Here is a 24,303-nt window from a genome sequence, read left to right on the forward strand (position 1 = left end):
GCAGGACCACAGTGGTAGAAAACACCCCCAAATGTTTCTATTCTCTCCTGGGCAGGAGTGCCAGGCTGTCGGTATATGCATCAGCTTGCTTTATCCAAGCTGAGCTTCCAGGGTAAATACCACGTGGCAGGCTCATGGAAACCAGGAGCTTGCTTGTTGCTTTCATACAGTCTTTCAGGAAGCCTTCTTACAACCCTGCATGAAGTTATTACTGTTGCTTTAAAGGTGAGGCATCTGGAACTAGAAATGATGGCTCCCAGGCAACCCAGTTTCCGTATTCCATGCAGCTTGTGAGACTTTTCTCTCCAGATGTCCCCCTTTCCACCTGTACCACAAAAAGGGTACAAATATAAAGTGGTTAATTTTAATTATATTTAAACACTGGCTGGGCAGTGGTGGCACATGCCTTTAGCCCTAGCACTTGGGAGGCAGAGGCAGGAGGATCTCTGAGTTTGAGGCCAGCCTGGTCTACAGAGTGAGTTCCAGGACAGCAAGGGCTACACAGAGAAACCCTGTCTCGAAAAATCAAAAAGAACAAACAAACAAACAAACAACCCACTGAGGGGTGGGGGTGGGGCGTCACAGAATGTTCCACAATGTGGGTCATCACTGGGAGCACCTCTGACACTCTGATGGTGTCAGTGTGTATCTTGAACCCCAGCACTCTATTCTTCCCGGTAGAGCCAAAATGTAAGAACTTGAGCCAATGGCCATCTGATGAAACCCAGCTGTTGCTTCTTTTCAGCTTCATACATGGGCAAAATAATGGAACAGATATGAGGTATTTAGCTAATCAAATGGTTTGCACTGGTTTTGACACTATGGCTTGCCTAAATTCTGAGATTCTTAGAAAATCCTAGGAAAAGGGTGTTCCATTAAGGGAATACAGGCACTTAAATCTGTGTCAAGAGGACCCGAGCCAGAGAGGAGAGTGAGCATTAAATGTGTCACAGAGCACACTCTTCAGTGGAAGGAACAGAGGAGCCTACAGTCTGAATGACAAGTCACAGTGGCCTGGCCCAGAGCTAATCACTGGGGCGAAGCAACTTCCAAGAACAAACATCCCTCTGTGGCTGTAACAAAAGAGCAAGCCTCCATTTACTCCAGCTCTCTGCATCTTCTATAAAGGAGGCACAAGAAGACCTGCCTCCTAGGGCTGTGAGAGATGGGACACATACACACACTGTGCTCAAAGCAGCAAACACAGAGACGCTAAGTGCTGGGCTCAGCCCCATGTTCTTAGTGCGAGCCAAGATTAATGCACTGCTGGAGAATTATGAGGTCATGTGATCAGGTAGCAATAACTTTTTAATACAGCTTAAGAGGGGTGAAGTGCAGAGCAGGCTATTACAGCCTTTCAGCCTCATGGCTGAAAGCACTTATGGTTCATATCAGAGCCTGAAGGCTAATGGTTAGACTGGGTCCCACGAGCACTGGACAGTGTGTTTTAGTATCAAATTGACCATCACCCTTTGGAAAAAGAGAGATTTCAGCTGGATAATGTGCATGCCTTTAATCCCAGCTCTCAGGAAACAGAGGTAGGTAGACACTCAAAGCCAGTCAAGGATACACAGTGAGACTGTCTCAAAAAACAAAAAACAAACTTATGAATGAACAAATGAATAACAATAAATAGAAAAAAAGAGATTTCACTGTAGAAGGATGACGTCTAGAAAAACTGGAAAACCTTTTGCTAGGTCCGACAGGTAGCTGCTTCTTTGACATCTGCTAGCTCTGACCCTGCTCTGTGGGCCCTGGGCATGCAGTTGCAGGGTAGCACAGACTCGTTCTTGCTCTTCCCAGCAAAGGTCTTGTGTAGGATTTGCTGTTTAAGCCTCAACTTTCTTATGGTAAGAAATGGAGATAACACTACTTCCCTATTTAAAGGACTGTTGAAAGTATCAGATAAAATTAGCATGTGTGTAGGTATAATTTAGTGCTGGGATACATGCTTACTGTAATCGAGGCCCTGGATTCAATCACTGCCACTGGGAAAAGCATGTAGATTAATAAATATAAGTAATTCTTTTGAGAGTGCTTAGCATCTGTACTCTTATCTGCGTGGTGTGCACCATACTCTTTAGTTCCTACTACAGTTCCAGGTGCTTGGCAGCGGTCTGCCCTCTTCCTGGCAAATGTCACTGAACTGTAGGACTAGGGAGCAATAAACGATATGTCCCAACATTCATGGGAGGGATTGTGTTCCCCACCCCAACTTCATACATGCCAGAGTAGGACTGTATCTGAAGAGGTAACTGAGTTAAAATGAGGTCATGTGAGTAGGCTCTTACTGACATAAGACAGTGGGCTTATAAGAAAGGGAGATTTGGGCCTAGAGGTTCACAAAGGGAGACAAGTAGGCCAACACTTAGATCTCATATTTCTCATCTCCAGAAATGAGGGGGGAAAATCCCGAAAACGCTAAAACTGTTGTTGCTTAAGCCCCTGGCTTGTGGTAACTGGACAGTACATAGCAAATGAGTACATAGCAAATGGCAACACCTATGTTCTCTTGCAACCAAAACAGTCCCCAAAGTATTTAGAAATTATCTGGCACATGGGAGTGACAGGAATTTTTGCAGACAAGAAGGGTGGAAGGCAGGCTGCTGTTTGAGGAGCTGGGGGTGTGGTATTCCAGAGTCTAGTCATCGATCACAGAGAGGCCACAGGTCATGGGGGTCTTCTGGTTCCGCACTGGACACTGAACCCTGGCTCAAGTTTGTATTGGTTTGGAGTCCTTTCTAGGCACTCTAGTGAGAGCCTGTTCTGCTTTTCAGTGATTGCACAGGTACCTCAGTCTATCTTAGGACCACTTCAGCTAAAACTGCAGGGTGCTTTCTGTTGGCTGTAAATGAAGCATGAGTCACTCAGAATTATTAACCTGCTGTTAATAGTTTACAGATTAGCTCTGATTTCTATTACTGCCCTGCTATCACTGCTGACCACCTCAGACTCCTGGACTTCAGTGGAGGAAGAACCAACTCTTAACACTCTTTTTCCTAGTGAGGTTATGGGTTGTGAGACTAAGGGAATCCAATCCTGTGGCCCAGCTGCACGTGGTACCCAGCTCCTGTGGGCAGTTTGTAGAGAGGAAAAGGAGAAGCAATAAGGAAGGTCTGTAGAGGAATAGGAACACTCATTTTGTATGGAGAAGATGTACCACCTAGAGATCTCTAAGAGACATTTACATAGTTTAGAATCAATCAAACAGAAAAGATAACATCTCTCTCAAAGACTCCACAGACTTATCTGACATTTTTCTTTGGCTTAACTTTTTTTTTGTTTGTCTGTTTTTTCAAGACAGGGTTTCTCTGTGTAGCTCTGGCTGTCCTGGAACTCACTCTGTAGACCAGGCTGGCTTCGAACTCAGAAATCCGCCTGCCTCTGCCTCCCAAGTGCTGGGATTAAAGGCGTGCGCCACCACTGCCTGCCTCTTTGGCTTATCTTGACTTGTTTTTTGTTGAGATAGCGTTTCTCTGTGTAGCCCTGGCTGTCCTAGAACTCACTCTGTAGACCAGTCTAGTCTGGCCTCAATCTGAAGAGATCTGCTTGCCTCTGTCTCCAAGTGGATTAAAGGTGTGTGCCACCAAGGTACATTTCCAAATAATAAAGATAAAGACAGTAAGTTAAAATGGTTAATTCTGACAACTGCCAGCATTTGCTGAGTACTGCTTCTACTAGATGCACACATCATTGCATTTAATTTTCTTAGCAATGTCAGGAGCCCTGACCCTTTATTACTTCTTTTGCAAATGGTACACAGATTTTTTAAATACATAAGTAAGTAAGTAAGTAAATCAATAAATGCCTGAGGTCGCACATAGTGGGACTACAGCTCAGGCTATGTGACTCTTAAGATGTTATTACATACATCACCCTGTGAAGTTTGCCCTGAATAGCAGCATCCAGGATTGAGCTGGCAGAAAAGAATGACATGCACCCACTAGCCTCACTGAATAAAAGGTGATCCCATTCGGGACTCATATTCACTGTTGGCCCCCTCAAGCAGTATGAGCAGAAGTGTAGAGAGGAGGGAATTTGCAAGAAGTGGGGGAAGGGGTTAAGGAGAACAGGACAACTGCCCCAGACCCTAGGTGGGGCTACTGTAAGGACACAGATGATTGCAACATTCCATGTGCCCTGAGATGCTGGGAAGGAGCCAGGAGAATTAGCCAATCTCCATAATAAATCCAATGGGCAGGAGCTGTTGGCCCTGGCAGCCAGAGAAGCCCTTACTTACTGGGTATCTAAGAACACCCGAGGCACTTGCTTCAGAAAGCTGGTTCCAGAGGTCTGTAGCTAGGCCCAGATAAACAGTTTAAACGCTTCTGTGGAAGACTTTCCTGAAATACCAGTAGTATGGCCAGCCTCTGCCTCTGGCTCCTGCCCATCTTTATTTCTGCCTTTAATTAAAATGGGCCTATTTAGAAGAATGCTACTTTCTGTCCACACATGACTTTTCAAAGCTCTGACTAAGCCCTGAATGATTCTCTTTTTGATGACAGTAGCCTACACGGTTGACTTCCTTTAGCATGAGAACGGTCTATTAGTGGACATTTTTCTTTGTTACAAGAGTTCAAGTTGGTTTCCACGACAGACACTTCCTTCTGGAAAGTGCTACAATGCTAGACAGTCTGTGCTTGCCATGCACAGGCATGCTTCTACCGGGTGCTCCTTGGCTTCAGTGCAGGTAGTCTCAGGACCACCTTGGGGTACTGGTGTAGCAGAGCCAACAAGGGATTTTACAGGTAAAACCCAATGAAGCCACACAGCCTGCCCATTTGCCTGATGTCCTGCTCAAGAAGGAACGCCTCCACTGTCCTGAACACTGTAGACTTTTTCCTCAGTCTGACTTTTATCTCCTCAGATCAAGATCTGTCTGACAGAGATGTGAGCTACTTGCTGTCTTATTATTTTTTTTTAAAGGGCCACATGAAAAGAAAGATAGAAGAAAGATATGACGATCAATGCATTTAGCTTAATGTAACCCATATAAGGCTATTGAGATGGTTCACATTTGGGGCACTGCATCACTGAAACACACTGGCTCTTAATTGGACCGGCGACATTTGAGTGCTCAACAGTGACAGTGACAGCACCATAGCAGCTTCAGCAGTGGCTGTTTCAGTGCACAGAGGGATCTCAGACGAGGGTGCTCTCAAGCCTCTCAAGTACTACTCTGACAAACTCCATTTTCATTTTCCCCAGCACCTCAAGCCAGAGCTACCGTATCATCCCTGAAGCAACACCCTTGTCCCCAACCGTCCAGTCTCATCTGGCCTGACCAGTCCAGTCCAGCCCTAGCTTATAGCTCTGAAAGTTTGACTTGAACAAGATGCAGGGGTTTCCCAGGGTGCCCCTGGCAAAGTCCAAAGGGTTTGCATTCAAGGCCCTCTCACAGTTCTGCATCATAATAAAACTCAACCACAAAAGAAGCTTGTTTCTATGTAGTGTGCACCAAATGCCAGGTACCAGGTGAGACACGGCACTTGGTGCACAGTCCTAAGTCCTCAAAATAACCTGAGGGAGGCTCCATTTTATTTCTAGTTTCATACATGACATCAGCCATGTGTCAAGCACCAGACATCCAAAAAGCTGCTAGGATAAAGTTTGAGTTCAGATAAACTGATTCTAGGGTTCAGGCCTGGAATTTTTATTGGTACACAGACACAGTGTCAGGGTGCAACATTCATGTCCTTGACTTTGTATTGTGTTTTTAAGTCTTGGGCCTTCACTCAAGCTCTCTGTCAGCTTCTTGGCTCTATTTAAATTTTCTCTAGCTTTAGGTCCCTGTTTACATTGCTATCCTCTTCAGGAAAAGCTTCAGTGACTACTTTTGCTTGAAGTGACTAATCCCCTTTATTACTTAATTCCTGCTCTATGCCTATAGCTCAGGGGCTAAAGGATTCCTGAAGGGCCTGACCATGCATGGAAAGGGTAGGCAGGGCAAGCTGTGCATGCATATTTGCTACCCAGTGCATATTGTTACCTAACTGGTTTTACACAAGCATTGTAATATAGTGATTACACGTCTTCATTACCATGTGCCAATCACTGTAACTAGTACTCAGCGCTCTGTTCAAATACATGTTTATTTAGTATCTCTAGTGGTTGGATTTATCATGCATAGAACTCAGGAAGGTTACCGAATTCTCAAGATCACAAAGCTAGAGATTTTAGTTCATATTTATTTCTTCAACATCAAATCCATGTCCTGATCATCTTGTTCTACCTTCCCTCTCATAGTGACTAATGCAGAGGAAAAGACTTCCATAAATACCTGGGTTAGAGTAAGACATACAGCAAAGCAACTACATATTAGGTAGTGTGAAACTACCACTGGGGGATGCTTGTATACCTGATGCTTGTTAGAAACAGGATACACTTTGCTGGTCTTTCCCACAGGTATTCATTGAAACTGTCTATTCTAAGCCAATGAATATCTACTGGTATGCTTCCCTGCACAGATTTTAGGTAGGTGGAATTCCTGGCTTTCCCACGTATTTGATTAGGACAAATATGTTCACTCTGTGAACTCTCACCTCCAGCAGGAGAGTTTCCAAGAACCATGCTACTGGGTACCCATGTGAGGTATCTAAACAAGTTTTCAGTTTGAGGGAGGTCCAAGAGAAGGTGTCCTATGACCTATAGCAGTGCAGTTCTTGGCCCCTGCTTTAATTCTGGGCCATGCTCCATCCATCGGTCCAGACAAATTTTTATAGTTAACACTGGGAACAATGCTTATGATCAAGTTTTACCTGAAACCTAGTTCAGCAAGAAAGTATTGGTTCAGAAAATACTTGTTTATATCTGCATGGCTGGTTTAAGATAACTAAATGGTTCATGTGCTTATTCAAGAATGAATGAATGAATGTTGAAAAGTGGTAATGTGGGGAGAGAGGAAGGCTTCAGTTAATGTATGTTGACATGAGCTATGTCACGGACCCCAATGCCTCAGATCAGTGGGAGTGGCAAAGGCTTCCTCTGGTCCCAATGGGAGTGGTGTATGTAGAAACTATCAATCACAGCTTCCTTCTCAGGATGACTGAAGCCTGAGACTGCTAAATCCACCTCCTTTGTTCAGCCGTATGCAATCAACCCACCTCCTAGATTCTGATGCATAAAACAGGTTCAGGCCTGTGCAGGCCATGTCTTCCTTTAGAATGAGCACAGCCCACCAGGTCATAGCTTTTCTGTACTGTGTCTTTCTGTCCTTTCTTCATTCTCGTGTCACCCCAGTCAGGTCAATCTCTGAAGCTAGATTTTTCTATGCTAGGGACCATGTTGAGGGCTTTATGTCATGTTTTTATTTACTCTACAATACCCCTAAAAAAGAAATTTATTTTATTTCATTAATTAGCGTCTTTGCTAGGAGTATAAGCAGTAAGCACCAATGACACCCGAGTGGTCTACAATAAAACACAGCTATCCTGGGCCCTGGGAGCCAGCTCAGTGGGTAACAGTGCTTGCTCTACAGCATGAGGAATGCAGCGGTTTGAATCAGAATGGCTTCCATTGGCTCCTTGGAATACTTGGCTTTTGGTGGAACAGTTGGGGAAAGGTTAGGAAATGTGGCCTCAGTAGAGGAGGTGAGTCTCTTAGGAGTGGTTGGCTGTGAGGTTTCAGGCACCCACCCTATTCTCTGTTAGCTCTCTCTGCCTTTTGCTCTAGGATCAAGATGTAAGTAAACTCTTGGCTGCTCTTGTACCACAACCGTGCTCCACCATCATGTGCTCCACTCTAGCTGTCTGAAATGATAAGCCAAATTAAACATTTTCTTTTATAAGTTGCCTTGGCCACAGTATTTTGTTACAGCAATAGAGAAATAGCTAAGACAAGGACTTAAGTTCAAGTCCCTATAACCTAGGTTTAAAAAAAAATCTGCATATTGAATGTGTGCACTTTAACCATTTGTCAGGTGGATCTCAAGAGCTTTTTGATCAGCCATCCTGGCTGAACTTGTAAACTTCTGGTTCAGTAAGAGATCTCAAGATATTAAAGCAAAGAGTGGCTTCCACTGTGTACACAAAAGAATGCACACATCCCCTTAGACTACTACAGTAGACACATGCTACTAATAATGGCGTGAATTCCAAATGGCATAACGAGAAGGTCTCCCTGCTCCATGTGGTGGTGCTCTTATACATTGGTGAGAGGAAGGGTCCACAAAGGGTAACAGACTGGTACAGTGGCTCTCAGCCTGTGCTCTGCATACCTGCAGCAGCAACCTCAGGAACATCTGTGAATTTCTTAGAACATTAATTCTCAGATTCCAACCCAGACATACTGAATCAGAACTGGGATGGACCCTGTCAATGAGTGTCCTAGAAGCACCCTTGCCCTAAGTACTCGAGGTGAGGGTCTGGAGAGAGAGCTCGGTGGTTAAGAGCTCAGACTGGTCTCTTGGTTCAGTTCTTATCACCAACCTGGGAGGAAGAGAGAGAAAGGCTCACAAACCCTTATAACCCTAGCTCCAGGGCAACTGACACCTTCTGAACTTTGCAGGCACCTGTACTCATATGTGCACACAGCCACGTACATACATATATACACAATTACAAATAAGGATAAATATAAAGGAAGTTAAGTCCCTAGCTCATTCGTATGCCTCTCAAGTTAAGGAAGTGCTCACTGCCCTGGGCAGGTGCAAACCAGAGCTCTCAAACAGCAGGAAGATCTGGCTATGGAATAAACAAACAGCTGTTTTATTTAAACAAACTTGATCATATTCCTGATGTTATTCTAGAACAAAGCCTAGCTTCAGATGCACAGCTGTGCACAGCCTACACAAAGCTGGAAAGGTGGCAAGGACTTGAGAGAAGTCTGATTCAGGAAGGGTGCAGAATCTCACATTTGCTCAGGCTGGGGATTTGATTTAAAGACCTGTGCTAGAGATCTGTTACTATTTCTATACCTGAATTCAGAAACTTTTCTTTGTATCCACCTGACAAATTGAGTGCTCTTCCTATCAGCCTTCCCTAGAGACCTAGGAGCTTGTCCTTCCGTTACCTCCCTGGCTCAGCGAAGCCAAGGTTGTTTCTAAGCAGGTATCCTATCTACTCTAGATATTGTCTAAAATGCAGCTCGTTACTTTACTCATATTTTTTGCCATGACAATGCAAAAGAAATAAAATTAGGAATCTAGTCTTAAGACCTAACATCTGGTTCACATGAAGCAAAGGGCATGCCTTCTCTCATGGCTAACCATGCAGGAGCTTGGCTTTCAAAAGAGCATCCAAACCCCCCTCCCCCCACCCAAAAGAGTGGAAATGTAGCAATAAGACTCTGCTGTATCCATTTTGGATTACAGGGGACATGAAGCCACTGCTTTGCTTTGAAGGAACAGGATAAATGGTTAATAAGGAACAGCCTTCCAGGGAGGGCCAGAGAAGACTATGTAGCTCAGTGACACTGACACAACTACCAGCTGGCACTGAGCATGGCTAGCAGTCATATAGTCATATGGTGGCTTATGCTTCCACCAGGGTGGACCCGGGGAGGAATGTAAGTGGGGCAATGAACGTCGGAAGGCAGCAGTTAGGAACTTGGAGAAATGAGAGGCCAGTGAGGGCTCAGGCAGGCTCAACGTATAGGTGACTGAAATGAATCAATCCTCGAAGGACCCGGCACTCAAGGTATTGATGAAGAGGGGTATGGATTTCAAAATGGTTACTGGCAAGAGGAGTAGAGCACAGCTTAGAGTGAAATTCTCAGAGAAATGGGGCCACCAAAGGTTTCTGGCACAAGTGACAGGCCTCAGGGAGCTGATGGGGAAAGGGTCAGGCAAGCTCCGACAGGGAGACAAGTGAGAGCCAGAGAAGTCCAGGCAGATTGTTTTCAAGGAAAGTTTAGGCGCAGCCGATGTGATAAGGTTTGGCAGTCAAATGAGACTAGGTTCATATCTCAGCCCTATCATCCAGTGCAGAACAGTGTAAGGAAATTTAATCTTCATGAACTCCCGGATTTTCTGTAAAACAAGATGAGAAGATTGCTACCTCACAGGACATAATGATCAACCAAAACCACACAGAAAATAGCGCGCACGAGAAAAATCACACAGCGTTATCTACATCTCCACCGTCATTGTGATCAACGTCACCGTCAGCAGTCAGTGCTTCAAACAAACAAATGCGACTGTGCAAAGGGTTGGATGCAGAGGATTAAAAATTGAGTAAGATTCCATTCTTGTCATTGAGCCAGGAGGCTCTGACAAGAGCCAGAGCCAGATCTGACTTCCAGGCACTTTAGAGGAAAATACTAGAGTTCACCTGGGCCCCTAAGTCTTTAGCCCAGGGTCAAAGCAGGACATCTTCAGAGGAGTTGACAAGGGCAACAGTGTCACCAAAGCCAGGGGGAAGAGGGCATGCTTCCAGAAGACAGCTAAAGCCATGGAAGGATCTGTAGTTAAAAAACATACCCAGAAAGCATAGAAGAGAAAGACATTCCAAAATGTTCCTCCTGCCAGTGACAGGAATTCTAGGAGGCTTTAGTGTTACTCATGCACGGATGCAGTTGTGAAGTTTTGTTTCGGACAATGGAATATGCTGTGATAGTACCGATGCTGGCTAACTATTGTCCTCAGGGTGTACACAGCTGCTTGGTATGGCTAGTCTCAAAGGGCAGCTTACTCTGGGATCCCTTCTCTTCCTTCCATGAGGCTAGAGCTACAGGCAGGCGACCATTTGCACCCAGCATTACATTCTAAAACCACATCTTTTCCTTTGTCTGGAAAGTGCTTTAACCACTGGCCACCTTCCAGCCACAGATAAAGATTTTTTTTTTTAATTTGTTGTTTTTTAAAGATTTATTTTTATTGGTTTTGGTTATATTTAGGTATGTGTATGTCTGCATATAGGGACATGCATGTGAGTGTAGGTGCCCTTGGAGGCCACAGTCATTGAGGTTCTCCTGGAATATGCATTGGATCCCCTTGAAGCTGGAGTTATGGACAGTGGTGAACTGCCTAATGTGGGTTTTAGGAACTCAATCAGGTCCTGTGGAAGAACAGAATGTTCTTAACCACTAAGCCACCTCTCCAGTCCCAGTTAAGGAGCATCAGTACATGTAATACACACAAATATCTTAACTATAACGAGCAAAGCCCACCAGGGGCCAATGAGAGCAGGCTGTCTTGTTGGGTTTATAGCTACAGTTCAAGGTCTGCTATAACGAGAGTAGAAGTCCATTAAGTTAGCATTGGCCCTGTGTTATCTGCTGGCTGTTAACAATTAAGTTGCATGGGCTCATTGTACTTTTGTGTATGCTGAAAAATTTAAAGGATAGAAAGTTAAAACTATGATTCTAAGCACTCATAAAACATTACATGTTAACTATTTATTATCAGGTGAGATGTGTCAAGAATGGCAGATGCACATCATGATGATCTCATTTTCTTTTCCAGATCACGACCCAGGGTACACCCAAGTGTCCACGATGCAAAGAACTGTCCTCTAAGGAAGCACAGGTGAAATGACAATCTATGATCTCAGTGCTCTGCCCACTTCGCACAGTGCTCAGTTCTGGGTCACACACACACAGGTACATCAGTTTGTAGTAACTGCCATAAAAAGTGAAATGCCCAATGCCATGGTTTAGAAGTCTAGAACACGCTAAAACTGGGAGAAGAGGATGTTTTATTTTTATGTAGCCTCCATTTCGCCTTCTCCCGAGGAACCTACAAGCAAGCAGCATGCATTCATTTTGCTTTCAGACACGCTAGACTCGAGGAACAGAACCGTCTGGAACTCCTGCAGTGACCAGTAAGATAAAGTTCCTACATTTGCCCCTGTGGGTCAGGTACCTGTTCTGAGCTTCACAGAACCTAAGTGGTCAAAGGGTAGGAGGCTGAAAATGCAAGGAGTTCCCAAGCTCACTTCTTCTAGTTCAGACTTGGTGTTTCTATGATTAGAACTCTACAGAAAAAAAAAAAAATCCATATGACATAAGTCCAGAACTGGTAGAAATATCTGTTATGAGTAAGATTTAGTTAGAAAATTAGAATTTGGCATTATATTTTTATACTTAGCATCAGTTAAAATATCATGAAGAAAAACAAGATGTTTCTTAAACTTCAGAATTCAGAGCAGTTTTATGGTGTAATGAAAATAATCCTATGAGAAAATAAGAATCTAAGGTTCCTTCATTCACCATTCAGTCAATAAATATTTATTGAGCTCAGGATCTTTGCAAAACAAACAAACAAACAAACAAACAAAACCCTTTTGTTAGTAGCTTTTGTTAGTCTTTACCCATGTTGGGAAGGTGAGTTTTCAATGATGTAGCTGCTTTTGAGTCATCTCTACTCCTACTAAGCTACCCCTCACCAGTACTCCTGTTAGTAACCTCCTAAAAAAACTCACTGATTCACCAAGTTGGATGTTGGTGCAACAGTTTTTTTGGTTTGCCATGAGTTCTAGTTCTGGGGTGAGTAAACATATGTTGTGCCTTACCAGGAAAAGTCTGTCACACAACAATTCTCCATCCTATTTCCTAGTAGCAGTTGAAGTAATGCTACTAGAATCACTAGTTTGACGTTAAAGATGCAATTGCCCAATAACATCAAGGTCCTGCCCTGATAGGTACATCATTCAGCTGTATAAAGATGGTTGGACTCCAAGTTTTCCCGCCACTGTGCTATGAGTAGCTAGGGCTTTTTTGATATATTTGTCAAAAAAGGGCATTATTAAAATTGATGAAGCAATAATTTCTGCTATAAGAAGTCTGAATGGCTTTCACTACTACTGTTGAACTGTAGCATAACTGTTAAGTAGAATGTCCTGGAGCTGGGAATTTAGAAGGAGACTCTTGCATGAGGATCTTTGGGAAAAATACTGGATTTCTTCCAGGGCTTCTGTAAAGAACTTGAAGAAAAATATATATGTGGAGGAAAAATGGTTTTATAGTTTGGAAGAACAAAAGGATTCTTTAGCTTGTTTTTGATGAACATCTTACATATGTGTTAAAGTGTGAGAGAGTCTAGACTCTTTACAATTAAGAGTCTCCTTATTCAACCAAAATGACACTCAGGAGTTGCATTGTTAGCCTTTGACTAAAATGTTTACTATAATTTTAGGGCACTTTTCCATGATTTTCACAAATAAAAATACTAATTTTCTTTTCAAAAAAAAACAAAAACCTCTAAGTCTCGAGGCAAAGTCATCAACTTGGCCAACAACTTCTTTATAAAAAAGTTGAGGGGAAACAGAACCAGGACTGCAGGCTTGACTGGTCCATCCAACAGTAATATCAACACCTTCTGAGCTGTTTAGTTCACCAAATTTCATAAACATTTTAGCATGTCTTCAATTCATTTCAAAGATTGCTAAAGAATACTCATTAATTCAAAGGTATATAGATTATCTTCAAATAAAGTACAGAACTTAAAAATAAGATTGTTCAGACAAATTATTGCAAACAATCACTTCAGACACCAGAAGAGGAGCTGGGGAGATGGCCCAGGACTCCTGTAAACACACATGAATATGTGCATACACACGTGCACGTATTGGATAAAAGACATTACTTTTATAGTAGCTTAGTAGGCTACTATACACAATTTGCCTGGTAAATTTTATTCACTCAAATTTAAAAAAATTGCAAAAGAAAATTTTCAAATAGAACGGAGTGGAAGATTCTTCTTTGTAAACTCTGGAAAAGAATTTCTATGGCTATTGTCAGCCCTGGACTTTCCAGGCCTGACCTATTTGAAGCACTGGAAATTACTTGGCATAGTAGCATGAAATGGCATCATGGAATTTTTTTTTTTAACAAATGCTGATATCTGCTTCATGTATCTTTCCTCCAGCCTAATCATGCATCTATCTGATGGTCTCCTGGAAGGATGGTGCCATACGCACATAGTTGCTTATGTCTTCTATGCACAACAAACAAAAGTTCAGGTTGGTTTGATTTATTATGACACGTGGGTACCAAGAAGAGATTGTTCTGTAAGTCTTCTTCATAATTCAGGAAGTAAAGAGTGTGGTGGTTTGAATAGGCTATGGTCCCCATAGACTCATATGTTTGAATGTTTGTCCCACAGAGAGTAGCACTATTAGGAGGTGTGACCCTGTTGAAGTAGGTGTGGCCTGGAAGGAAGTGTGTTACTGTGGGGGCAGGCTTTGAGGTCTACTGTGCTCAAGTTATATCCAGTCTCAGTTTCCTTCTGCTGCCCAAGGATCAAGATGTAGCTCTCTTAGCTCCTCCAGCACCATGTCTGCCTGCATGCTGCCACGCTTCCTGCCGTGATAATAATGAACTTTAACCTCTGAAACTGTAAGCCAGCCACAATTTAATGTTTTCCTTTATAAGAGTTTAACCATGGCCATGATGTCTCTTCCCAGCAATGAAACCCTAACTAAGCCAAAGAGGAACAATGTTATCTTGGAATCAGGTACAGAGCAAGACCCAACACAGTTTAATGAACCGATCACAGAACGAGGCCCCCATAAACACACTCATGAAACACTTCAGAAGTATGCACTATAGGTAAGCACCAAGAAGGCTTGCACTCAGAGTATAAAAAGGAGACTTCTCAAACCAGGAGGGTGTCTCATGGCCAAGGCTCTCCTCCAGTGAATACTTTCACATACAGATCATCTACTGGACAAAGAGGGTAATAGAGACATTTAGCTCTGGTTCTAATCAGATCTCGTTAGAAACCACAAGTACAACGTTAAAACACAGCACTTTTGCATAACTTCTTATGTCCATTGAAAGAAATTCCATTTATCTCTAAAGTGCACCCACAGTGTTCATGTTCTTGACTTCTGCACCAGTGAGCCAGAGGTGATACTTACTCTGGGAAGCTGGATAGAATGCCATCAAGAGACTTTACAAAACAAAGTGCTTTCTTAAATATTGTCTATACTGGACAGGGTCAATTAATAACTAAAATTTATTTAAATTCTTTTTTTGGAGGCTTGTGGGAACATTTTGAATTTAACATGCAATTAATGCTAGACAACTTTTATTAAAGATAATTTTTAAAAATTCCAGATTCTTTAAAAATTGTTTATTTTTGCCTAGAGACCATTTCCTAGCCTATCAAGGGCTTCCTTCTTAAATGTAAGGTATGTTCGCAGTGCTTTCAGTAATTTCCCAGGGATAGTTATTAGAGGAGTCTCTGTCCTCCCCCTTTGCTTGGCTTGGATATTGTTCCACGTGTTCCCTACGAGGATCGTCTGCATGATGTGTGGTCTTCATATGGCACCGCTATGAGGTAGAATCTGGTGAAAGACCCTTTAGTAATTGGGAGTATGCCTCCCTTGGAAGGGAATAATGTAGTTCCCACAGCCCCTGGCTACTTCCCTTGAAAGCAGGTTGTTATCAATCAGCAAACCTGGCTTCCCATCTCTTCCTGTGATCGCTTTGCATGTATCACTGCTGCTGTGATACCATATGTCATGATGTTCTCACCTGCTGCCACACATGCAGACATAAAATATCAGGCTTCCAGGCTTCACAACTGTGACCTAAATTAGCTTTTTTTTTATAAAGTAGTACAGGATATTGTAACATGAAAGAGAATCCACAACCACGCCTCTAGGAATGTATTCATTCTAGGCCTGCATTTTAGAGTCACTTGAGTAAATGCTACAATTTACTCAAGTTCCAATCTCACCCTATACCACTAAACTGAGTGCCTGGGATAGGACCTGGCTCAGGTGCATTCTGGGAAAGCTGTATGTAATTCTGATGTGCACTCCTTTGAAAGCCATATGCCTAGAACAGTAGTTCTCATCTTTCCTAATGCTGCAATGTTGCTCATGCTGTGGTGACTCTCAGCCATAAAATTATTGCTTTATGGTTGTTTTTGTTGCTACTCCATAACTGTAATTTTGCTACTGTTAGCAGTTGGGTTGTAAATATCTATGTTTTTGATGGTCTTAGGTCACCTCTGTGAAATGGTCATTTGATCTCCACAGGCTTGTGACCCACAAGTTGAGAACCACTGGGTTAAGTGTTTATCACAGCAACAGAAAGCAATCTAGGACAGTATGTCTTCATGTTTCAGACAGAGCTTGCCCTGCTTCCTGTGTCTAAGCACAGCTGTTCGTGAAGACCTGCTCCTGTGCTGCTTTCTCATCCTGACTCAGCCCACCACTCCCAGGGGATGCTGAGGGGCCCCATCTGTCTTTGGGCTCACAGCTGTCTACAAGCTCAGGCCATTACTCGGACGATTCAGCACCATCTTTCTTTTACTACAGCTACCATTTCAGTAGCTGTGTTTCTGAGACCAGCTTCTTGTCTCCTCACATCCACAGATCAGCTGGCCTGTACTGGTACCATTTTCCTTCAGTGCTTCTGTCTCTATGTGCCAGCCAGCAACTGTACATTCAAATTTTGCTTAACATTTTTTTTTGGTGGGGGGAGGGGGGGAGAAGGTGGCATCAACTTTGGCTTTCTTTGTTCTCTGATACCCTATTCCAAGTTTTCTGAACTACGAGCCAACTGGGCTTGACCCAGAGATCTTGACAATGGCAAAGCTAAACCAGGAGATCTGAGTGTGGTGCTCTTCCAGGAGTGGGATTAGAGTCTGGAGCATCACCAGTTCCCTTTTCTCCCCATAGCCTGTCTGAGGGGACACTGAAACCACATAGGCAGGCCCATCTTCCTGAAACTCAGCGCTGATGGGTTATGTCAGCAGGTTGGTGGGAATATGAACTCCATTTTGATGGGTTATGCCAACCAGTTGATGGAGATGTGAATTTTACTTGCAGTCAAAACATTTGTATATTGTTATTTCAGATCAGGTATAGTCCCAAAGAATGTGCGCCTCACTGACAGGGACAAAAATCCGGAAGTTCACAGCAGCACTTGTTAAAGTAGGTTATAAATGAAACTGTCAAGCTGAGCACTGAATGAATTTCATGTGCACAAAGAATATGGCAAAGAACAAGCTCAGACACCTGTAGTGACAGGGTTGGGTTATAAACAAGGATGAATGAGAGAAGCCAGCCACAGAGCATGAAAATGGATTGTGCCCCATATGGTTCCAGCCAATGCAGAACAGAAACAGGTCAAACTGCTCTATGCTGTAAGAAGTCAGGACACTGGGCAGACATAAATGATGATTCAAGGATTGGGACAGTGCTTACCACCTGAAGGCCCCTGCAGTCAGGATCAGGATCTCTGCCTGCTGAATTAGGTGCAACAAGCTGCCCCTGGGCTACTTGCTTTTTTGGTGGATTCTCCAATATTAAATACCCCAAAAGCCCAGTGAAATGTGATGTGGGCCCTTTCTGGGGAAGAGGCTCACAGCAGTACACAGCAGGCACACACAGCATTCTTGATGTTCACAAGGGTCATTGCCCAAGGAAGGGAGAGAACATGTACTCTACTTCCAGCTCCTTAGGTGGTCCCCAAACTTTAACCCCATAACTTGTTCCTGCTTTTTGTTCTGTTTGTTTTCTTTAGACACCCCTTTGTCTTCCAATTCCCTCTCTGGGAAATCCATAGCTGCTTCTAGCTCACGCCACACTGCCTCTCCACCAAGTCTCTGTTCATCCTTCAGCTACAACACCCACTGTCCCTTCCCTTTCACAGCTCTCCAACAGGGACTGTATGATACCTTGACAGGCACTGAGGGTTTACAAAGAAACCTAAAGGGATCTCGTCCTCTCTGGAGGATACAGAACACGTCTTTCTACCTATGAGGCTCTTTTTCATCCTTTGCTTTAGCCTGTGGTTATCTGTCGCTTCCTGTCGTGTACTGTCCTCTCACTTTAAGGACAGAGGGTTCTCGTGGCAGTGTGCTATCTTGCTTGTATGAACAAATGCATATGCAGCATCCATTTAAAATGCATCTAAATGAACGAGGAAGGAAAACTGGAATGCTAAAAACAAACAAAAACCCACACCAAAACGCAAACAAAAAACAACAACACAGAACCTCTCGCTCGACCTGGTGTGCAATAAAAATGAGGTGGGTTCCATATTCAGAAGCTGTTTTCTGTCCAAATGTTCACTATGATGGCCAATGAGAGGAATGACTGCAATGGCAAAGGGGAAGTCTGGTTACTGGACAGACAGCTGCACACAAGGTAGAAGTGAGGAATGTGTCCCGGCCACCATCTGCAGATGAACCCAGCTGCTAGGAACATTCACTGTGCTGTCCCTCCCTATGTGTCACCTTCTAGTTCTGATGCTCTTCCCTCTCATTAGCATACCTTGGAAGTACCCTGCAATTGCAACCCTCTGGACATCAGCACAGGAGAAAACAGGCAAGCAGAGACCTGAGGACTTGCCCAAGGTCCCTCAGAACAGAAGGTGCTGACTACCAATGAGGAAGTTATTCTTCATTGTCTCAAATTCTGTGGGCAAGACATTCGCCCTGCACAGCTAGTGCGCTCAGAGGTGACTGGGGATGAGTAATGTCCTCACTGTACTGGAGCATGGAGTGACCTGGTTGAGACTGGGTGGTTATGGTGCTCCTTCATGAGCACCGGCAGCTCCTGCAGCTGCCCCCACCCCCCCACCAAGGGAGAGGAGCAGGCAAGGCACACTGCCCACTTGAATGCTCCAGAGGCAGTCTGCGGCTCCAGCAGTGTGCTAGGCAGGGCCTAAGTGCCCGAAATGAATTCATGTTCTGTCTGAACTCCTTCAGGGAGAACCTTACAGCAGCCAGGCTAGACCCAGCTTCTAGACACTACAGTAGTTAGCCCCGGTTGTTTGAAGCCAGCTCAAGTATTTGCCTTTTCTTCATTTTTAAAAAGCAGTGAACAAGAAATATGCTGCAAAACCCCACTAAACTCATGTGAACCAAACAAAAAGCTACAATTCCTTTCTTCTAAGCTCACTCCAAAGGGCAGCCACTGTCTAGAATCTTTCCCCCAGCACACCCTCAGCTGCCTTTTACAAACATACCATATGCATAGATATGAGTTTTTAAACAAATGAGGTCTATTTGTATACAGTACTGCAAATTGCTGTTTCACACAGCAATACACACACCATGTGCAATCAGCCTTGTTACACAGGTGGCTAACCTATTTTCCTGATTTTAATTTTGAGACATTTAAAGTCTTTACAAGAAAAGGGGAAACGTGGGGAGGGGGCAGGCAATGCAACAAAATACTGAGGGTCATTTTAGAAATTAGAAAATTCCTGTAGCTGATTATTTTTCTTCTCAGCTTATCCTGAGGAACACAGGACTGGTTTCACAAAACACAAGGGGGAAGATGAGCATAACCCAACCACAGGTTAATCTGCCTGGAGAATGACTTCCACTGGTGGGCCAGGCAGGCCAGGAACCAGAGACCAGCATCCAGAAGTGATGCCTGAAGAATTCTAAGGCTCCTCGGTCAGTGTTCACTCTCCTTGGAGGAGCTGTTCCAGAGCAGGAACAATATTCCGGATGTTTCCAGTTCTGGAAGCCCAGGAGCCAGTGGTTTTGTAAACGCAGTTATACTGTTCAAACAGAGCTTTCCTTCCTGACTCACCAGTGTGTTCTTTGTAGCCTCTGCTGGGTGACCAATATCATTTGGCTAACCGTAACAGCTACCCTCTGTCCCTAGAGAAGAGAATGCTAAGCCTGACTGAAGGGCAAAGACCTACTGTCTAGATCAGAGCTCAGCTTGAAAGAACACTCTGGAGCAATGAAATGGGGAAGGGGCAGAGAAGGGACCAGACAGCTAGAGAGGAAGTGGGGGTGTGATTCCCTCCAATGCTTTCTCAAGATCTGTGAAGTAGCCTCTTGGTGAACATCCACAAGAGGTACACGTTTTGATTCTCTTTGCCTCATATGAGCAACAACTTCTCTATATGCACAATGGTGATGAGTTTCTTTAGGCACCTTGACTGACTCGATCCTCACAAACGTTCTCCAAATACACGCTGTTCCTCCAAATTCTTTCTGTTACATGGATGAAGCCTGTGAGGCATGGGAGGCTAACATGTATTACCTATGGAGTAGCACATACAGGACTGGAAACCAGGGACTTCTGCCTCCAAAGTCTATGTGACTGGCACCATCTTACACTAGCATGTTGTAACATATCCCCTACCCCTGCCTACACACACTCATTCACATAATCTAAAATACATCCTTCTTTAAAGGTCTCAAGGTGCCTGGCTCCAAGATCTCAACATGGGAGCTCTCCTGATGATCAAGAATACCTTGCGATTGAGAACAAAGAAATTACAATACTTTAAACAGGCAGACAATCTCTTATGATGACAGGGAAAGCCACACAATCAAGACTATAGATAGGACTGGATGGCTTAGCAGTTTAGAGTATGAAGTATGCTTCCATAGGATCCAAGTTCATTCCTAGCATCCGTCTCAGGCAGCTCACGGCTCCAGCATGAGGGATCTGGCAACTCTGGCCTCTGAGGGTACCCACACTTACACACACACACACACACACACACACACACAAACACACAAATTATAAAATAACAAAAGCAACATTTTTAAAAGAGCTCATTTTTTTTTTGACAAAGGCAGTCCTCTAACATTATGACAGATGCAGACAAGGACATGGACTAATGTCCTGTGTGGAAATGGAGAGAGATGTCCTTCAGGGGGAACAAGCTAAGCTCATGGACTACTGTGCACAGGGAAAGATGTGTGTCAATTTTGGAGGATAAGTTCTCATTGCTGAGCAGAACATGGCATGGCATCTATGGGGTGCACTCATCTACTGCCACTGCCTTGGAAAGGTGGATCTGTGGCCTTGTTTAGGAAGCTGACTCCCAGACATGCCACACTCCTACCTACTCTGTCCCTACTTCTTTTGGTCTCATACCTGGTAAACATGTGAGAGCTAAGAGAAAAGTAACAAGAAATCTCGTCAAGCCATAAGCAGGTAATGCTGGAGCAGAAGGCCACTTTCCCCAAAGCTAACGTGAGCACAGGCTCCAAGGGCATGAGAAATACTGTGCCCTCAGTGGGCTAGAGTGCCTCAGGTCCCCACCCACCCTACTTCTGGTGTTTTACTTTAAGTACACAGGATGGTGAGCTGGGGCCTGGGGGCTGTGGGACAATGGAACTGTCAGGGTGGCTTCTCAGTGGAACTTGCTGAGCTCTGCAGGCTTAGACTCATGATGCCAACCCCAGGAATAGTGGCTCATGGGTCACTTTCTCTGCCAGGGAACCCATCCATGTGGCAAGAACAGACAATTTGCTGGCAAGAACAGCTTGGGGAAGACAGCCAGCAACCTCAGTCAGGGCATAGGTTGGTGGAAGATTAAAACCTAGGGGATTGGGGTTGGATCCTTGGGTCACTTCCAATTGGTTCTGTTTCTTCTTATGTAAGATGGCGGGCCTGTCTCTCCCAGGGTCATTCCTGCAGGCATCCAGTGTCCACACCAATGCTACAAGGAAGGGCCTCATCTCTGTTTTGCAAATGTGTAAACTGGCTTGCAGGAATGAACGTGGCTAACATCAGTTTAGTTACTAAAATTGTGGGGCCAGATTTTAAACTAAGAACCGACTACTGTGTCCCCTCCTCTATACAGGCTCACAGGCTTGTTGTTATTTTTTTAATGATGCTTGTACCTAAAATCAAATCTTAATTTTCAACACAAGTACTACACTACTACTGATTACTGAAAATCCTACTTTAGCAACCTTTCCTGTGCTACTTACACTTCTACGTCACTAATGGAAGGTGTTTGGCAAACTGCAAGTAGGTTTTGCAATCTGCTAAAGCAAGGTCTCATTAAACGGCTCATAAAAACATTTGGCAAAATAAATCTCTGAAACAATCTCAAGACCCACTATAAATGATTTTTGTTCTACAGCAACATAATTTTATGGCCTAAAGAGAGAGTCAAAATGCAACTGGCACACTGATAGCACACAGAGCCTTCAAGAAACCCAAGCTCAGCTGGGTGGTGGCAGCACACACTTTTAATCCCAGCACTCAGGAGGCAGGGGCAGGAGGATCTCTCGTCTACAAGAGTGAGTTCTAGGACAGCTAGGGCTACACAGTGAAACCCGGTCTCAGAAACAACAAACAAACAAACAAACAAATGACCTCCCCCCCAAACCAAACAAACCAACAACAAAAAACCAGGGCCACTCCAGGCCCAGCTGTCCAGCTGCTGGATGGCTTACTCAGGCCACTTACCACCTCTTCTTTCCTTTCTCTGTTAGTAAACCAGGGCCACTCCAGGCCCAGCTGTCCAGCTGCTGGATGGCTTACTCAGGCCACTCACCACCTCTTCTTTCCTTTCTGTTAGTAAACGGAGGCTCCAGACATCAGTGCTCTCATATATTTTAATATAAAATTCGTAAAACACTAATTGTCTTTCCCCATGACAACTGTCCTTGAAGCCTCCTGATAATCATGTGTGAGGACAGACAGCTGTAGTAACATCTTCACTTGAGTCCCAGCTGTAAGTCTGCGATGATACTCAGCTTGTGTGGATTCCACAAACACCCTCTGCTCTTGGCAGGAACCAGCCATCATTTAAAAGACCTTGAAAGGTCAATGTCTGATTTCATCATAAACCAGTAGTTTTTGTATTTTGTTTATAACAATGAAACAAAAATTTCAGTTAGTAATTTTATTTTGCACTAAATTCATTGTGCAATTGTACAGATTAACTCACACACACACACATACACACACACACACACAAAATCTTAACCAAGATCCTAAACCCTCCCTATGGAGCTCTGGTCACTCAGCTCCTCCTATCTGTTTAAGACTTCAAACCTCCCTGGGTAAAGCAAATCTTGGGATACTTTTCTGTCATGATTGCCAAAACACTCTACTCTCTCTTGTGGCACATTCTTTTCTGAACTGTAAAATCATCTGCCCAAATGCTCAAACCTGATGGAACCTGACATCTTCCTGATGAAGGTAACAAGAACAGACAATTCACCACAGGGGCCTTGAGATCTTAATTCACCCTAAGTGTGTTTACTGAGCAGCTCCTATCCTTAAGAGACCTACAGGAGTAGACAACAGCACAGGCAGCAAGCTGACATCACACCAGTGGGGCAGGGTGTTGTGTAGAGAAGTGACAGAGCAAAGGGACTCCCCCCCCAGCCCCCCAATGGTTGGGGATTAACCTCATATGATGCCCTGTGGGTCCAAATATCAGATGAACTACAGAGTTGAAAAGTGTTAGGCTTCCATTTCTGCAAACAAGAGCAAGTCAGCCCTGGCTGGGAAACAGACACATGACTCCAGATTTTCAGAGCCTACTCATGAAAACCACCATGGAATTGGACCTTCACAATGGCCCAGGGGTACTTACAGCTGTGATAAAGCCACTGTTTCAATTCTTTCCCAATAGCATAAAAAATGGGGTCTAGGACTCTAGCTCAGTGGTAGCATGCTTGCTAGACACCTCAGGGCTCTATGTTCAGGCCATAGCACATGTCACAGCCCACACATTAACATTTATATCTTTGTACACAGTAATCCTAACCTGCAGGAATAATCGCAGACATGTGCATTGAGCCAAACACTAAAAAAATATTTACTGAAAATAAAATATAAGGTTTAAAAGAAATTCTCAAATATAGAATGGTATGTGGTGGCACGCCAACTGGACATTGAATTCTGTACCAGGGAGGGTACAAACTTTGAAGAATTTATTGATGTATAAAAGAATTTAGGTACACACACACACACACACACACACACGAATGAGATTTCTGCAATCCACATAGCTTGTAAGCACTACATATGACACTGAATGAGTGGAACAAATGAGCTTCATTTGCTAGAGAGGACAGTGCATGTTCTTTTACCATTGTTGCTTGAGCAGTGAAAGAATGGAAAACAGGACGTCTGTATTTTTCCCTCATTCATAAGGAGCAATATAAATGATAACCACTGGGCTGATTCTAGTCTACTGTCAGTTTCCTCTTTCGAAGAAAGTTTTCTAAGAACACAGGTCATGTGCTTGCTTATCTGTCTTCTGAAGTTGTTTCCAACAGGACTGAGCAGTTATGACAGAGACCATGTGGTTCACAAACCTGGCATATTAACTATTTGTTCTGTCATGGGATAGGCTTGTCAAACCCAATTCCAGAGTAAGGGAAGATCACACCCCATTGCAGAAGCCTACCACATATGCAACCCTGTGGCCTGCATCTCTCCAAGTTCTTCTGTGAACTTAGCCCCTAGGTGATAATCTTCAGAGGTACTCAAGGCTACCTCCATATTCAGAGCAAAGTCAGAAGGTACCATCTAAGATTGCATAGGAACACAAACTCACTACCTAAGTTGAGACTCATTTTAACTTTTGAGTTTGACCAGCCACTGGGGTGTGTGGGAACACTGCTTGGGCAGGCAACACAGGAGGCACTCCACCTTCCATCTTGCCGCAGTGGTGTGG

At 43.9% G+C, this 24,303-nt stretch overlaps 1 protein-coding gene across 9 annotated transcripts in view; it reads right to left on the reverse strand.

The window, feature by feature from the left end:
* Gng12 (G protein subunit gamma 12) overlaps window positions 1-24,303 on the reverse strand; it is a 130,449-nt gene that overhangs the window by 9,318 nt on the left and 96,828 nt on the right. The window lies entirely within an intron of this gene.

This window comes from Mus caroli, unplaced genomic scaffold (genome assembly GCF_978045245.1).
Source record: "Mus caroli unplaced genomic scaffold, Mus_caroli_1 scaffold_7, whole genome shotgun sequence".
Classification (NCBI taxonomy): domain Eukaryota; kingdom Metazoa; phylum Chordata; class Mammalia; order Rodentia; family Muridae; genus Mus; species Mus caroli.